Raw genomic sequence first — 19,938 nt, 5'->3', positions numbered from 1 at the left:
ATAAAATAAAATCTAAGAACAAGGCTAACTATTTAAGGAAAAATTCTCAAACTCTTCGAATTCCTGTTCTAAAGGCTGCCTTTGGTATTTATAGAGCTTCTGGGGTGAAAGGCGGCGTCTCTCTTATGATTGCACAGATGGGATGGCTTTAATTCTCTAACTGATGCGCCCGAATATTTGTCACCGAAAAGCTAAGTGTACTTGTTATCATTAGCGGCCATAAATTTAATTCAGATTCGACCGTCATCAACTTTCTGTCCCATCGTGATTAATTATGCCTTTCACTCAGATGCGCGCCCCAAGTTGCGCTGGCTTTATGTGGCAATCCTTCTTGAGCAGATGTTTGCGAACACAAATCACCGTAAAGCCTTGTGGTAATGCTGCGCTTGTCCATTGATTTCTTGCGATCGCTCTTTCCACCTGGCGTCAACGCATATTCTGTATAAAAATACAAAAATCATCTATTTCTATGCGATGACTGCATGTTACCGCAATGTTATAAACTTAATGCTTTTTTGACGCAATCTAACATATTTTATCAACGCAAACCCTCATGTTTAATAACTTAGCAATGTAATAACGTGCATTTCTACCCGTTATCACCAATCAACAAAACCGAGTACCTCTCGGGCCAGTGAGCAGGGGTGGGGCCCCTTGTTCAAGACCCAAAATTAGCACTTAAGGGAACAACCTCTCTACTATCCCTAAAAGTGGGTAGGAGTGAATTTCGTCTTGCACCCTATGTCCCCAACTATCTATCCGGTCTAACCCCTGAAATGGGAGGTTTATTGATCCGTCGCTGTTGAGCTACCCCTCACCTATGACAATCTAAGGATAATTCCAAATAAATAGGAGTTCATAGTTAACTCAGGATTAAGGTCAAGTTACCTAGGTCATCACTTTGAAATAGACAGTCTTAAATAGTAAACAACGTTATAAAGTAAGAGTGATTGATTTCGTGATCCGGTCTTGTACAAACCCTTTTGCACAAGGACACCTGCACTCCTCATGTCCAAACATGAACAAATTAGGATCACTTTGTTTGTAGCATTTTAGAACTCCTTATAACAACTACAGAGCATGCCACATCCAATAGTATTACCAGAATAAGGTACCCAACCTTATTCATATACTATAAATCATTTTGACTATTTACTCGAACCTGATCCATCTGTATGTCTCCACATAAAGTTCAAGTACTCATCCAATAATCAAGGAACTTTAAGGTTTATTGGATTTCTATCAAGCAAAACATCTTTCAATAACACCTTATTGAATTTTCAGAATAAGTTCCTTTGTTTACAAACCATGAGTTTTAGGACATAAAACCCAACATGTAGTTTGTAAACACTTTGTGAACATATTGTTATTAATAAAATAAGTGTTATTTTATAAGCATCTACTCAATCCAATAAACTAAGATCCGTGGTTATTTAATGTAACTTAAGCATGTATGTGGAGACATACAAGTGGATCATACCTTAAGTAATAACCTAAATGGTCTATAGTATAAGGTTAAAGGAGGGATACCTTATCCTGGTGACACTACGGATACGACCCGCTTTGTAGATGTTACAAATGTTGTAAAGTGCTACAAATGGTTTGATCCTGACCATTCATGTGGAGACATGCAAGTGGGAGTATCCTATACAAAGTGTTTATGTACGACCAGACCACGAGATGATTAGTCTCCTTATATAACGCCGTTGATAATTGAGACTTACAATTCACTAACATGACCATAGGTGACATGACCTTAATTCTGAGTGAGTTGGGAACTCCTGCTCATGAGGGCAGAGTTATCACACCCCCAAATCTAGATATAGGCTTGTCCTCAAGCATATCTTCTACTAAGGCAATATTGCTCAATTCCTATCCTAAATTTTGCGTCGATTGGTTGCTTCGAATGCTCCACCTAGGCACATTACTTAACATCGCAATTTCTTTCTATCCTTGAAAATTCCTAACAAAGCCCTACTTTATTCTTCTATACCACAAATTTCTGCTAAAAAATGCTTTTCTAGTTTTAAAAAGAATATTTACCTCGTCTTGTGAAAACAACTTGATGCATCCGGATGCGGTGGCTAAAATTTGCGTCATTTATTAGAGACTGTTGATCATGGTTACACCCTTTGTTTTGGCTTGTTCCCATGTGTGTCATGCAAACATCCAACTACGGTTGTGTGCCAATCTTAACTTTAACACTTGAATTTCAGAGGAGTTGTCTCTTGTTTCTTTTATTTTTTTCCTTTTTTTCCTTTTTCTCTTTTCATATTGCGTTGTTCTTGGAAACCCACCTTCCTTTTGGCTTGCTCCCACGGGTGTCATGCGAATATCCAACTACGAGCAGGCTCCTTTCACAATTTAACTCTTATCAGGTTGGGATTTTTTTTGGAGTTTCCCTTGCGCTGACATTGGAGTTTTGTTTGAAAATTTTATTTATTTATTTATTTTTATTTTTTTTTTGGAGATGATGAACGCATTTTTCTTAGTGATCACATCACTTGATCTCATCTGCTCAAACCTTCCCCACCCCTAAATTTAGAGATACGCAAGGTCCTCATTGCGTTGTTTGGACAGAATAGACAAACACTTAGACAAAATTTCAAAAAGAAGGTTTGAGCATAATTTCGAAGAATAAAAGGTAAAATAGTGCTATAGCCACGAATTAACTAAGTGTTAGGCAGAAAATACAAAGTGTGGGAAATGTTTCTAAGTGTATGCATATTTACTCATCATGGCAACGCAATGAATAACACAAAATAAAAGATGAAGAATATAGCAAATAAAGACAAAGGATGATAAAGAAGAGGCTATTGCGTACTTGAAAAAATTGTTACTTAGTTGTATTAAAAATTAACTAAGTATACAAGAAATTACAATTAACGCAATACAAAATTTTTTGCATGTAAAAGAATCAAGACATTAGCTTCTATACATAAAAAAAATAATAAATGAAGTTATCTTTTGATTTTGATTCAGACAGGGATGATTAAAAATTAACACCACACTTCCGTTAACACAAATACATTTTTGCTGAGGACGGGCAACACCGCAATGTATTCCCGCAACACACCCCTTAACTTAACGCATTTCTGGAGGACGGGCGCACGATATTTCTACCAACGCAACACTACCTCAACATAGTGAATTTTTTGCTAAGGACGGGCAAAGAACACATACAAGCACAACACACTCCTCAGTGCAATGCATTTGAGTTGGATGAATGCAAAGTGTATCTTGTTGGTACAAGATGCACCCATCATCGCAATGCATACCAGATATTGATTGTTTTATTATTATTATTATTATTTTTTCATCAACACAAGTCACAAGGACCTTGCGGTAATAATTCTCTTCTTATTAAACAATCATTCACCAAGTTTTAAGAATGATACCTTTAATATAGAAAAGTAAGGAATGTAAAGAGAACACAGAAATAAACGCAAGAGAATTAAATGAAGCATAAATTCATAAAGCAATAAAAAAAAAATTGAATGAAGCAATAAATGACAAAGTTCATAAAGCAATAAATTCAAAAAGCAAGTAAACATAGGATTGAGATATGGACCGGAAGACAATTTTCTCCCGATGAACACAATCCACACCTCCGCAGGCGGTCCAGCTTGCCTGCTCAATGTCTTCAAGGATATTGCTCCTTCCTGTGAGATCCAGGGGGTTCAGAATTGCTTGGCAACATTCCAGGTTTTCTATTACATAACTCGGATGCCAACTTCACTACTTGAATCTCCAAGTTTCTGATTGAAGACGCCTGCACCTGCATCACCGCATCATTTTTATCTATGTATTGCTTGAGCAAGGACTCCAATGAATTACTAGAGGTGTTAGAAGAGGATGGTTGATTGTGCGATTGTCTTTATTGACCCTGATTCTGGTTGTGGTGAAAAGGTGGAGGGTTTCCTCGATTCCCTGAGTTGCTATTTTGATGGTTACTTAGCCCACCTTGGTTATGATTCCCTCCCCAACTGAAGTTAGGGTGATTCCTCCAACCAAGATTATACGTGTTGCTGTAGGGGTTGTTCTGGATTGCACATACTTGTTACATGTTGGATGGGCACATTTCCACCGCATGGCCTCCTCCACAATTGACGCAACTGATTGCGGTCACTTATGCTGGCACATTGGGTTGCGCTGATCCTTGGGAGAGGGCACCTTGATTAAGTGCCATTGACTGGAGGATAGAGGTCACTGCGGCCATCTAGGTGGCCAAAGTTATCAACAACCTGCGTTGATCTGTTCAGGACATTATAAAAGGTCTCTATCAGGACGCAATCGGGTATCCCGATATGCGAACAATTCTTCACCCGTCTTCTAGATCGCACCCAGGCGGTGCTAAGGGTCTCGTTATCCATCTGTTCAAAGTTTAACATGTCCTTTCGTCGCCTTGCGTTGACAGCCGAAGGGAAGAACTTCTTCATAAATCACTCAACCAATTGATCCCATAAAGTAATCTCATATGGCTCCAGTGAATGAGCCTACCTCTAGGCCTCGTCCCTCAAGGTGTAAGGGAAGAGATATAGTCTGATACCTTCTGGGGTAACGCTAGGTATAGAGAAGTTTCAGCACATCCGATGAAACTGGTCAAATGGGCATGTGGATCCTCACCTTGCAAGACCACAAACGCCCCACTGAATCATTTGGAGAATGACCGGCTTAATCTTGAATCTTGCGTTTTCTCCTCAACTATCGACCTTGAAATTCTGGCGAAAAATCATATAGATTGGGTGCCGCGTAGTTCCTCATTGGAATGTTGCAGTCAGCCGCAAGAAAAAACAGGATCTTACGCTGGTCGTCCCACCCCCTGATTCACTTTGGGTGCCACATTATTCATTATTATTATCTGCCATGTTGGCATTCTTTTTCCTCGCTCGGTTCTGGCGTGCCCCTTATGTGCAATGTATGCTCGATCTCTGGGTCAGCCTCGAATCTGGATCAGTTCCATACTTATAAATCGTCATACTGCTCTCTGCGATAAGCAGCCAGTACAAAGAGATTTGTCTTGCAAAATATAACGCAAACGTACTCAACACAATAACCGTTACCAATCCCTCGCAACGACACCATAAACTTTGTAACACTCGTGAATTGATGTTCTCTAAATAAACATATATGGTTATGGACAATGATGATGTGAATCATTACAAGCTCATGTTGCCAATAAACTTTCTTGACTTGGAAAGATGGAGATGGAGTGTGGATGCTGTGTTATGCTTATTTACAACTTTATGCATACTACTTCTAGATGTATGCATTATTAATGGAAATGCTTGTAGTATGCTATGCATTGTCACAAGTTTTCCTTGGCGCTGAAACCAATTATAATTTCAACGCAAGTTTCTCAGAATAATTCGAGGTCAGAACATAGGGATGTTGTCGTTAATGTGTTACATTTTTTAATATATACGATCAGTTTTTACAATTAATAAAGATTGTTGTGTTTGTTAATAGGAAAGTAAATTTACGGTAAAGTAAAATTGCAGAATAAAATAAAGTTGCGTTAATAAAATAAAGTGCGATAAAAATAAAACCTAAGTTAACGTGATGGCAAGATTACTAAGATACATGATATACATGATTACTGAGTTCGAGACTGACTGTGAAGTTTTATACAAAGGATCGTGGTATCGATCGGCAAGGCTTTATGGATGAATCAGAAGGAGAAAGAATAATTAGTACAAACATCGCAAGGTTGTTAATTGCGTTAAGGATACAACTAAGGTTCCACTTTCCCTTGGCGTACACCTCTCGGTGATCGGCCACGTTCCCATATCTCTATGGTGAAACAAGGATGAATGTGGTGAACACAAGGTTGCTTCCATCTCTGGAAGTACTTCTTGCTTTAGTTAATGCATTCTTCCAACCCTCTCTCGATAGGCAAAATAGCATCTTCACTCTCACAAGTGAAGATGTCGTCTAGCATGCTTTGACTAAACATAATTATTTTCTTAACCCAATTAATTTACTTGCTCAATCATTGCTAATTATCCAAGGGATTAAGAAAACATCATGGAGAAAGTGAAATATGGATGAACGGAAATAAGCAAAGAGATGGAGATGGAAATGATCATAACATTTAATTATAGAATTAAGCGTCTGATACATGGTGTGAATGATAGACTAAGAAGATGAATAAAATTGATGGTAAAGAGATAGAAACAAATACAGAAGAGTGTCAACGTCTTGACACAGATTTGGATGGTGGTTTTGCTTGCCGGCGTGTGGAGTGGATAAAGAGAAGAGCTTCCCTCTCAGGCTTGCTCGTCCGGTAGAAGTGACCTTCGTACAGAGCTTCAACGGTGGGGATCTGAAGGATTCTTGCCCGGAGACTCAACTCTCGGCCTTGTCTTTTAATTCTTCCCGGATTTACTCTGACTAGTCGCTCAACAGTTTCTCTCTCAGATCAGTGTATACACTTTTCTCTATATTCAAGCATATTTTTTCTGTGGAATGGCCGGAGCTATTTATAGGTGAATCTTTGACTCTCTGACTTATGGTCCCCACTTTATTGTTAAGGTAGTTCCTGAAATGATGGAGTGAATATTCCTTCTGTTACGCAATCAATCCCGTTCGAAATGCACAATGGTCAGCTGTACATGCGTCAGAACCCTCTGCAATTGCGTTGCTCTTTACATCTTCGAGCGTTTGCCCGCATGCGGTGTTATTTTTTATTATTGCATGCGGTTGAAGTAAAGCTCTTGATCGACTGTCGCATGCACCATCATTGTGTTGATCGTCTATTCATTTCTGAATGATGGGCGTAATGCGACGTAGATGCGTTGTTCTTTTTATCTTGAGCCTTGAATGCATGCGATGACTTGATTTCCTGCAAAACAGACTTGAAATATTCTTTTCTACCATCGCAATGGTGTCAGTGGGTGTATTGACGACAATTTATAATTCTTGCATTTCTTAGCTAATTTCCATACAATTGACGAAACTTTCCTTTCTTTTGGCCGCAATATCTAAATAAAAAAGTATAAATAACTTGTATTTCTATAAGTTATTAATAACGCCGTTGATAATTGAAACTTACAATTCACTAAGATGACCATAGGTGACATGACCTTAATTCTGAGTGAGTTGGGAACTCCTGCTCATGAGGGCGGTCCTTTGATTTGTATGGGTGAGAGTGGCTAGGGGAACTCAGCTACACAAGATGAAATTCACTCCTTCCTTGAAGCAGGTGTAAGTAGATAAATTGCTCCCTTAAGGGTTGATTTCAGGTCTTGAAATTCGTCTTTTGATTGATCGAGGGATACTTGAAGAAAGGTTTTTCAAAAGATTTGCATACTCTATCCCTTGTTCATTCTTTTAAGAAGCATGCTTGTAATTTACTTATTATGCATAATCGTTTCCGTTTAGACTGTAGTTGTTATGTTCTTTCTCAATGGAATTTGGAACGATCCGCTTCCGCTCACTGGATCTCTATGTTTAGATTTTCTTCAGTCTCTATATACATGTTTAAATTACATAAAATAATCTAGGATCTTAGTTTATTGGATTGACTGTATGCTCATAAAATAACAATTATTTTATTGATAATAATTTTTTTACAAATTTTACAAACTAAGAGAATACAAGAGAGATTTAGGACAACAACCCCAATATGTAGGCCATATAGTTTAAAATCCCACCTTAGTATAAACGCTTACATGCATCATATTTAATGTAAGTGTTATATTATATGGTTGCATGATATTATAAGCAGACACATGCATCTAAATTAATATAAATATTATATTATATAGTTGCATGTAATTATTAAGCATATCTAAGCATCATACTTTAATATAATTGTTATATTGTGTGATGGATATGTATGGTTTTCATTAGAGATTAATATAAGTGTTATATTATATATGAAAATGGAAATACATTGAGCATGACATTACTTAGTAAATATAATTGTTATATTTGACTAATGTCATTAGAATGCATGTAATATGTTTTAATAATTTATTAACTTATAAAGTTATAAGTTGAATGAAATAGATTAAAATCTATAATAAAGAATTGTATGCAAACATAGGTCTTAATTAATTTTAAATGGTTTAAAATTAATTCATTTACACTTATATTTAAATATTTCTATTATGATTAGAATAGTTTAATCTTTTATTTTCTTTTAATATGATTAATCGAAAAGAATAAAAGATTAGATTTATAAAATATTTGCCTATAAGGGACCTTTGTTTAAGGAAGGTTCTGTTTAGGATTAAGGTAGTTAAGCTGACAGAAACGGAACATCCCTACTCGAGAACCAACCTGAAAGGTGAATTAGTCAAAGATTATATAAACATGCAATAGATGACTAAATTTATTAAAGTGTTTAATAAATGAATATCATGCATTGTTAAACAATCCAATATAAGAGTTATATTGGGCAACAAAAGACTTATATAAATCGTTTAGCTGATTTACCTAAGTAACTGATAACGGGTAGAAATGCACGTTATTACATTGCTAAGTTATTAAACAATGTAGGTTTGCGTTGATAAAATATGTTAGATTGCGTCTAAAAAGAATTAAGTTCATACTATTGCAGTCGCATGTGTTTATCGCATAAGAACAGTTAACTTTTGTATTTTTATGTAGAATATGCGTTGACGTAAGGCAGAAAGCGCGATCACAAAAAATCAATGGTTAAACATTGCGGTCGCATGCATTCATCGCATAAGAACGGTTAACTTTTGTATTTTTATGTAGAATATGCATTGACATAAGGCGGAAAGCGCGATCACAAAAAATCAATGGTCGAGTGCAACATTTTCACAAGGCTTGGCGGTGATTTGTGCTCGCAAACATCTGCTTAAGAAGGATTTCCGCATAGAGCCGGCGCAACTTGGTGGGCACATCTGGGTGAAAAGCATAATTAATCACGATGGGACAGAAAGCTGATGACGATCGAATCTAAATTAAGTTGACAAGCCGCTAACGATAACAAGTACACTCAGCTTTTCGTTGATAAATATTCGGTGCATCAGTCAAAAAATTAAAGCCATCCCATCTGTGCAATCATAAGAAAGAAACCGCCTTTCACCCTGAAGCTCTATAAATATCGAAGGCAATCTTCAGAAAAGGGGTTTAGCTAGTTCAGCAACTACGGAGAGTTAGAGAATTTTTCCTTAGATAGATTGGCTTTGTTCTTAGATTTTCTTTTCCTTAAGGCGAAAGTGAAAGAAGCGAGATTATGCCGATAGATCATTTCGGTGAACTCGGGAGAGTGCTGGAAGCATCAAGATCAGAGAGAGGGCTAGCTCCTGCGGAAGTAGGAATATCTTTTGAACAGAATAGAGTTGATAGTGTAAAGTCCTTGGGAAGCAAGGGATTGCTACCAGACTCTCTATCCTTAACTTCCATTGTCATTTTGTACTCAAACTTATCTATAGAAATAGAATTTTCTTCTTTATATCTGTTCACTCTCTATTTATCACGCATGAGTAGCTAAATCTGTCGAATGGTTTGAGAAGTACTTAGCTAGCTTAACTGGGGATATTCACTCTATGCGATTATCTTGTATTATGTCTGCTTCATTCGTCTATTAGAGATACTTGGGAGGATAGTCTAAGGATAGGATCTAGGCTTGGGAAAGTCAGGTTAGAATCTAGGCTCAGGAGAGTCAGGTTAGAACGCATAATCAAGAGATGGGGGCTTAGGAATAAGCACTGTTTTCTATTAACGCATTGCATGCATCCTAGAGATAGGATATGATTATGTGCAATCACCTTGTCTTTGTGTGCATCTTGCATCATTGCATAGAAAAGAGTAGAGACTTAGGGATAAACTCTATGGACATTGTTACATTTAACACATGCATCCTAGACTTAGGAGCACCACATTTTCATTGGAAACGCTAGCTAAAGGCCTTCTCAACCCGTTCCTCCGCATACTCAGTGTATCTACTGCATAATCGAACTTTTCTCAAATCTGCCGCATTCATTTATTTTATTTTACTACCGCAACAACAACCCAACAACTATTTGATTATTTGGTTACCACAAAGTCTTTTTAGAAATTATCATCGCATACTATTTTCCTTATTCCTTGAGTTCGACCCTGGATTTACCAGGAAACTCAGTGGGGTTTATACTTGGATTCCGCCGAGAAAACTTGTTGCTCAACGCATTTCCATCACCACATCTCATTCCATAAATTCATCACGTAAAATAACGCATTAGTAACGAATTCTAGGTTTTAAAATACTTAGTTGGGAGATAACAATATATATGATATGCCTGATTCTCCTACATTCTCAGGTATTGACGTTGGGAGGTCCATGCTTGGCCTTGAGGTGCCTTGATGCGTCCCCCTACAGATGGTGTTTGCATAGATCAATATGAAGGTGAACTATAGAAAGTATTTATAGTAAGTGGGAGAGGGACATATGTCAACATATCCCACGGTCTCCTTCATTAGTTGATATCATGAGATTCATGCTTGGACTCTAGATCCTTTTGATGCTTCCCCCTACGGACGGTGTTTGCATGGGTCAATATCAGGGTAACTATTGAAAAAGAGAGGGTTATGACTTTTGTTACTCAAATATTGTTCTTCCCTACGACAAACTTGCTGTGGCAAAGATTATAATTTTTAAAATGATGGGTTACACTTACAAGAATTCATTAAGGTGGTTAATGGAATTTTGACAAAATAAATGATAACTAAATATTATAGGAATAAGAGTTATTCTGGTATAATATTTGGTTGCGAATGTCTCAATTCAGTGAAGGAGTAACTGACTGCCCTCCGGTATCTTTTATTCTAAATTATTGAAGTATCACTGCAAAGTAAATGATTAAGGTTCATTACTATTTTTCTAAAAGTGATTGGATTTGGTTTTAAGAGTTATACAAGATTTCTAATATAATTAGATTTTTGGTTTCAACAAATATGTCAAATTCAATTATTTCCTTATTAGCTTTCAAAAAGTTAACTGCTAAAAATTACACGACATGGAAAATTTAATTAATAAAAAATTAGTTGTTAATGATTTAGACTTCATCTTATATGATTGTCCTCAAACCCTCGGTCCAAATATCGAAAGAAATGTTTGTGAGGCTTATCACAGTGGAGGAAGGCTAGTCAGTAAACTCGAATCCACATCCGGGAAAGCATACTTGATGTCTTGACTAAGATGCTTGAGCCTATGTGGACTGCTCATGAGATGATGGAGTCTTTGCATAAGGTGCTCAAGATCATTCACAATGCAAGATTCGAAGAGGGAACATCAGTTTAGGAATAAGTTTTCGATATGATGGACCATGTTAATTTTGCTTAAATGAATGGAGTTGTCATAGAAGAGTCCTTGATTGAAAAGAACAAGCCCAAAATAGGTAAATCTAATTTACTTGTTTTGGAAACATGTTTAATGAAAAATGATGATTCTGCCTTGATACTTGATTCAGGAGCCACTAAACATGTTTGTTCTTCGAGTTCATAAATAGATCTTCTATTTTTCTAGGTTTTTTTTTTAATGCAGAAATTGATGGAGGCTGAAGTTTCTCCTAAAATTCTTCCTCTTCTTTGTATTTCTTGCATCTTAGCCTAGGTTTTTACTTTTACCTTAAGTTGAAAATAATAGATTGGATTTCTCCTCCTTGCTTTGTCTATGAATCAATGAGGTAATTTTCAATTTAGTTTTGGGAGCAAGAACCTAATGTATTTTTCTTGAGAATTCTGTGGCTGAACGGAATGTGTTGATTAAGCCTTCTTTGAATGTATTTCAATTTCTAGATGTATGTTTATGTTTGGAAAATCCTCGATAAATGTGTATCGACCTTGCTAATTGATTAGTAGCTTAGTATGTTGTGAGCTCCTTCATCTAGCTCAATCATAATTTAGCAAAATAGTTGTATCATGTGTATTAAGATTTATGGGCTATCTTAGATCTTGGGAAGCATGCTTAGACTAATTTCATAGATTATTTGACTAATTAAGTTTGGGGCTTGACTAATTAAGTTTGGGGCTTTCCCATTAATTAATCACACAATAGAAACCTAGGGTCTAATTCATTTGTTAATTGATCCTATATGACTACTTTGGACCTATTAGAATTGATTGCATTTAGTTTAATTAGGGTTTTGCTTTAATGCTTTAATTAGGTTGCTTGCTTAGGTTAATCGAACGATTTGGTTGCCTGAAGCGTCGTTGAGTTAGGTTAGGCTAAGTAGGTTGTTGTGCACGTATAAATTTAATGCATGTTCAAATAGTAATCAATAATAGAAATTGCATTGAAATTTTTCTTGCTCTCGAAACTAGATTCGTCCAATCCTAGGTTACATTTACTTGTTGCACTTTATTTTCTTGCTCACCTATCACACTATCCATGCCAAACCCCTACCCCCATTAACCGCTCTAATTAGGAAATTGGCTTAACGAAAGGCTCATGCTAGCACTTCCCTACAGATCGACTCGGATTGGCCAGTGTTTCTAAGACATTGTAGAAGTAGTTGCAGAGTTCGGTATTATAAACTTCACTTAATCGTTGTTGAAAGGTTTACGATGCCTGTTCTCCGGTCCTTCAAATATGCTGAAATTCCTCAATATAAGATGCAATCCAGAGGGGTTTATTTGAACTGGAGGAACTAAATTGCCTTGAAGAATAAAATTTCTTTCATTCTAAATTGCCCAACAAATTGTACAAGCTAGTGTGAGATCAGAAATGTTGAGGTTGGAGCACCAGTAATCCCAAACATCAATCAGTAGAACATATGAAGAGGGAAGATCTAAATCTTTTGGGATGAGGAGAGACCAAATTTCTTTGACTTGAGGACAAAAGATGAGAGCATGAGTAATTGATTCAGGCTATCTATAGCAACAGGGGCAATTTGTAGTGCTTAACTCCTTTGTCAAGAAGCCAACTTCTCGAAGGTAAACAATTTCTGAGGGCTTTCCACATGACAAGTTTAGGGTCTATTTGGTTCACAATCTGAATTCTATTTTAAGTTTTTAGATTTACTAAATTCAGCGAATACATGTTTAGTAGAAACCCAAATTCTATTTCTAAAAACTATTTTCGGATTCTGTGATCTAAACAATACAAATTCTGAAAATAATATTTGTATGTTTTATTTGTATCCAAAATTTGAATTTTAAAATTTGAAATGCAGAATTATAAAAAAAACAAAGATAAAAACATTTAGAAACATAGCATATTACAATATAAACCGAATTCATTTTTTTAGATTAAGTATGTATTATGTAATGTATTATAAATTAAATTAGGTTTAATTTCATTTTTGGTCTCTATGGTTTCGATAAAGTTAAAAGTTAATCCATATGATTTTAAAATTTAAAATTTTAAACCATATTGTTTGTTAAATCCTCTTAAATAACCCCTACCATAAGGACTATTTATTATGAAGCTTTTATCAAACCATAGGGGGTAAATTCTAATTATAAATCATAAGACTTAAATTTTAAATTTCTAATTATAAATCATAAGACTTAAATTTTAACTTACTCGGGTTTAGAGGCAAAATTCCAATTTTTGCTATAAATTTTATAATATTACAAAATAATAATTATACAAATTTTTAACATAAAACATGTTCATAAATAAATTAACAATAATTTATTGTCAACTAATATTTTGTGGGTAACTACAATTATTTTACCATTTTTTAGATTAAAATTTAATTTTTGAATTTTGCTACCAAACACATATCTTGTTTTCAGATTATCTACCAAATCGACCCTTAATTTTACGACCGGTTCCTACAATGCCACGCCGTTCCATCCATAATTTTTTTACATGGTTAGAGCCTCGAAGGGGGCCTTTGTGAATTTTAACTTTCCATAAGGGCTTCCATGTTGGGATAGAATGGCGGTTGGATGAAGACGCTGGGAATTTGTTTTTGTAGGCTAAACGATAACCACTTTTAATGTTATAGGAGCCATCTTCTGAATAGTGCCACATCATGAATCTAGTTTATGAAAAGTTCTTAAGGGGATAGTTTGAATAACATCAATATCATTTTTTTGAAAAAAAAAAAAAAATCCAAGTTTGGAATTGTCCCAAGATCCATGTTGGTCTATAAATTCATTGACAGTTGTTATTATGCCAAGACCTTAGTGCTTCTAATATAGTACTTTATTGTGCAATTTAAGAGGTGTTTTAAGAAATTTTAAAACAGAAATAATGGCTGGAAAGAGTTTAACAAAAATGAAAAAAAAAAAAAAAATTAAAGAACGACACAAAAATTTATAGTGGTTCGGTCAATACATCTACTCCACTTGCAAAGGGGTTTTAGACCTTTGCTAGACAATATTATTAGAGATTGAATAGAATAGAAATATATACAAAAAATGATTGAAGTAAATTTAAAGAATGATTATTCTAAGAACAAGAAAAATGGAAAAAGGAGCAACACAATCTTTCTTGAATAATTTTGGGCAAAATCTGTCCAATGGGTAGATTCTCCAGCACCACAATGTCAAGATCTTCAAGCCACCAAGATTGGACGATGGTGGAAGAGGAAATATCACCAAACAATGTCGAAAAAATAATTGCTGGAGAAGAATGCAAGAGAAGATGAAAAAACCACACCCTTCTTTCTCTTTCTCTCTTTGCGATTACCAAGTAAGGTTTGAAGCTCTCTCTTCTTCTTATTTTTAGAAATAAACCCTAACCTCTTTAGTGTATGGTGCTTTTTTAATGAATGCTTCTCATGCCCAAATGTTAGAATTGATGTCCTAAATCTCATATGTCTTGCAGTTTGTAAATACAAGTCACATATCTAATAAAATAAGAGGTATTTTATTAATGCTTAAACTGCATTAATTCAATTAAATAAACTAAGATCCAAGGTTATTTTATGAAACTTAAATATGTTTGTGGAGACATATAAGTGGATCATGTTTAAGTGATAACCTAAATGGTCTGTAGTAGATAGATAAGGTTGGGTACCTTATCCTGGTGACACTATGAATACGACCTGCTTTGTAGATGTTACAATTGTTGTAAAGTGTTATAAATGATCAGATCCTGATGTTCATATGAAGACATGCGAGTGGGGGTATTCTATACTAAGAAATTTATATAAGACCAGACCACAAAATGAATAGTCTCTATATAACACCGTTATTAAAGTGACTTACATTTCACTAGGATGATCATAGGTGACTTGACCTTAATCTTGAGTGAGTTGTGAATATTGGGATTGATGTCCTAATTCTCCCAGAGTCTCGTAGTTTGTAAACTATACACATTATTATGAATAAAATAAGAGTTATTTTGTTTGGTATTTACTCATATCCAATAAACAAAGCTCCATGGTTATTGTATGTAAACTTAAGCATGTATATGAGATATACAAGTGGATCATGCCTTAAGTGATAACCTAAAAAGGTCTGTAGTATAAGGATTAAGGAGGGATACCTGATCTTGGTGACACTACCGATATGACCCGCTTTGTAGAGGTTTACAAGTGTTTTAAATTACTACAGATGATAGATCCTGACCATTCATGTAGAGACTTGCGAGTGAGGGTATCCTATACAAAAAGTTTGTATAAGACCGGACCATGAAATGACTAGTCTCTTTATATAATGCCGTTGATACTTGAGACTTACATCTCACTTAAACGACCATAATTCTAAGTGTTTTGGGAACTTCTACCTTTGAGGGCGGTCTTTTAATTAGTATGGGTGAGAATGGCCAGATTTCCAATTCAGCATGCCTACCTTTTTAGGAATTTTTCTGATTTGGGAGTTGGGAACTCAGTTACACAAGATGGAATTCATTCTTTCCTCGAAACAGGGATAAGTAGATAGATTACTTCTTTAAGGGCTGATTCCGGGTATTGAACATAGTGGCCACAACTTCTCTTTGGAAGAAAGGACTCAGTCATAGTAGGACTATGACTTATGTTCATTAGAGGGATCAGTGGTACTTAAGAATTAGATGTAACTACAACTGTCGGTCTTTAGTGAAGTACTTGGTAGTTAACGGATGATGGATCCTGTAACTAAAGAGTTTAGTTAGTTATTTACGTACTGTTGGAGCTTCAAGCTATGGTCCATAAAGTCCCCTTGGTAGCTCAATGGATTCAAGTTGAGAATCAATTCTTGGTGTTGATTTGAAATGTTCAAATTAACAAGAGGAAATTCGATTATACATGATATGATCGGTGTGATGTATGAGATACATTAAGTGGAGGACTAATGTAAATGAGGTTTACATTAAGTACTATGGTTTACATGTTTCATGAGATGAAATATTAAAACTATAGGTTATAAATATTAAAACTATGGTTTATATGTTTCATGAGATGAAATATTAAAACTATAGGTTATAAATATAATATGGTAAGTTAGTAATCATATTTATTTATAATAATATTAATTATTGGATATTATATCTTTTTCTCTAATAACCAATTGAGTAGGAGGAGATAAAAGAAAATATGTTTTTCCTAAATTTAGGAGTTTTTTAGATTTGCAAAAGTTGTTATTCTCAGAAAGAAAACTCACGGATTGCTGTCAAGTGAATTGTATTCACTAAATGATAGTTGAAGAGAGACTTAACGATCATGGAGTGACACTGCACGATAGTTCACTCAGCTCTTCGAAACGATCACGGGGCTTTTGCTATACGATAGCTTGCCGTTTGCTATACGATCACGAGGCTTTTACTATACGATAGCTTGCCATTTACTAAACGATTGAGCATTCTTCTATACGAAGACTTTTGTCATCTCCCACTTGCTCAATCATTTACATGATTGTTATTCTTTCGGTCTCTTCCTCTAACAAAGTCCACACATAGCTTACACTTCTGGATTCTCACACCGAGAATACCAAGGTAGCCATTGTGATGGTGTCTTACTTAACTCGACTGAGTCGAGGTTTTGGAGGCTGTTCGTTGAGTTCGTGATCTTAGAGATCGTTGAGTTCGAGTTTACTATTGCAGTCGCTGTGTTCCAGTCTCGGAGATTGAACGAGCGTTCGTGATCAAGGGAGTTTGAAACATGAGTCTTCGAAGATATGACACCTTATCCCTTGATTTCATTGTAAAGCATGCTGTTATTTCGTATTGTGCATGACCTGTTAGTTTCCGTTTTATGACTGTAATTGTTTATGTTCAATTTCAAATGGAATTTAGAACGATCATTCCACTGCTCATGGAAATCCTCATGTCTGATTTCCTTCAATTGGTATTAGAACCAGGTTGTTCTAATATTCCAAATTTCACTTCTGTTTTGAACTTCTTTTACAGTTGTGCTGGATTTTCTGCATTTTTATTTAAGTGTTAAATGCATTTGTGGATGGCGTTGATGAATGTTTATGGGTTAATTGTCTCTGTTGAAAAGCTTTCTTTTGATTACAAAGTGTTAATTTGTAAAGGCCCCTGTATTTTTGGGTATAATTAACAAGAAATCAAGTCTATAATTCAAAGTGTTTGAGTTTATCGAGTCGTTCGTGATGAAGCTTCGAAGCATGGAGACGTGGTTCTCAACGAAGAAGAAGACCAAGAGTTGGTCGTATTGTGTAGCCTCAGGTAAACGATCGTTGGGATTTGGCTAAACAATCGTGTAGACTTTTCTATGCGATCGTGTAATATTTACTAAATGATCGTTGCTAAACGATGGGGTAAAGTGTTTGCTCTATCGCATAGTGTTGGTTTCCCGATCGCGTGGACGCTGGAGGTAAACGATCAAGTGGGAGCATTTGATGCTCATCATTTATTAAAAGACACGCGCACTAAACGATTGTGTAGTTAGTATGCCTCATCGCATAGTCACTGACTATACAATCACGTGGTATATGATACTTAAGCGCTCGCTCAGTGATCGTTTTGACGATTTTGCTACACCGCATCGTTGTCATTTAGACGATCGTTTAATGTTTACGTTGTACGTTGGGCGCTGCACGATCGCATACCTCATGCTTCATTGCATAGTAAAAGGTACATGATCGTTGCTAAATGGTCATTTAGCTTTGGAAGCATTGGTAAATGATTGAGTAAAGTGTTTACTCTTACATGTGGACGATCGCACAGTATTTGGTACACGATCAGTGGACACGCGGACTTCGACTGAATGGTTCAAAACCCGGTTCGATTTTTTGAAATGGATATTCTTTGCTTTTGTAATAGTTTGTTGGGTTTTATGTCCTAAAACTCGTGGTATGTAAACAAAGAACTTATTCTGAAAATTTAATAAGGTGTTATTGAATAGATGTTTTGCTTATTAGAAATCCAATAAACCAAAGAAAGTCCCTTGAGTAGTAGATGAGTACTTGAACTTTATATGAAAACATAAAAGTGGATTAGGTTCGAGTAAATAGTTAAAATGATCTATAGTATATGAATAAGGCTAGGTACCTTATTCTGGTAATACTATTGGATGCGGCCCGCTCTGTAGTTGTTACAAAGAGTTGTAAAGTGCTATAAATGAAGTGATCCTAATTCGTTCATGTTGGGACATGAGAAGTGTGGGTGTGCAAAAGGGTTTGTACAAGATCGAACCACGAAATCAGTCACTCTTTCTTTATAACTCTATTTATTGTTTAAGACTGACTATTTCAAAGTGATGACCTAGGTAACTTGACCTTAATCCTGAGCTAACTCTGAACTCTTGTTTATTTGGAATTATCCTTAGATTTGCATAGGTGAGGGTTGGCTTTATTGGGGTTGATGCTCTAAAGTCTCGTGTCCTGTAGTTTGTAAACAGTATGTACGAACACTTGTGTTTTAATATATGATATTTACTTCACATCTTGTTTTTTACTTGGTTAATGTTTTATTTGCTTTACCATAAACTAATAAACATAAAATTCGTAGTTATCTATATGTGACTCAAGAATGTATGTGGTGATATACAAGTGGATCCTATCTTGAGTGATAACCAAAATGGTCTGTAGTAAATGGATAAAGGAGGGAAACCTTATCCTGAGAACGCTATGGATGCGGCTCGCTTTGTGGAATGGTCACAAGTGTTATGACTTGTCACAGATGGTTTGATCCTGATCATTCGTGTTGGGGACATGCAAGCGGAGGCATCCGATACAAAGAGTTTGAATAAGACTTGACCACGAAGTGTTAATGTCTCGTTATATAACACCGTTCATGATAGAGACTTCACTTTACTAGGGTGACCATAGGTAACATGACCTCAATCCTGAGTGAGTTGGGAACTCCTGCCATTGAGGGCGCTCCTTTGATTTGTATGGGTGCGAGTGGTCAAGTCGCTGATTCAAACCTACAATTTTGAGGATTCATCTGATTTGGGAGGTGGGAACTCAGCTATACAAGATGGAATTCACTTCTTCCCCGAGGCAGGGTTAAGTAGATAGATGGCTCGGGCTGATTACGGGGTTTGAACGATGTGGCACCACACACATTCTCTTGGGTCGAGAGGTGTTCACACATAGTTGGACTATGCTGTATTGTTCATTAGAGGAATCAGTGGTACTTAAGGAGTGAGATGTAACTACCGGGGCAAAACTGTAAATTGGCCCAGCTGTACTTACGAGCATTTGTGAAGGATCATCGTACTCATGATTGATTATATCCGATGGACACAGAAATATATCTGTGATAAGAAGAGTTCAGTTGTTGGTCTTTAGTGGAATCACTGACAGTTAATGGATGGGGGATCTCGTGGCTAAAGAGTTTATTCAGCTATTCACGTACTATTGGAGCTTCGAGCCAGAGGTCCTGGCTAAAGAGTTTATTCAGCTATTCACGTACCGTTGGAGCTTCGAGCCAGAGGCCCATTAGGTCCCCTGGCTAGTTTGGATAAAGTCGAGAACCAGTGTTTGGGTTAATTTGAAATGTTCAAATTGACAAAAGGAAGTTCAATTATATATGATATAATTAGACTGGTTAATTATATATGATATAATGGCTAAATGTATGAGATACATTATTTTGGAGGAAATTAGATATAAATATGGTTTATATCAAGTAGAGAA

This window comes from Benincasa hispida, chromosome 7 (assembly GCF_009727055.1).
Source record: "Benincasa hispida cultivar B227 chromosome 7, ASM972705v1, whole genome shotgun sequence".
Taxonomy (NCBI): domain Eukaryota; kingdom Viridiplantae; phylum Streptophyta; class Magnoliopsida; order Cucurbitales; family Cucurbitaceae; genus Benincasa; species Benincasa hispida.
This window is presented reverse-complemented; position numbering follows the sequence as displayed.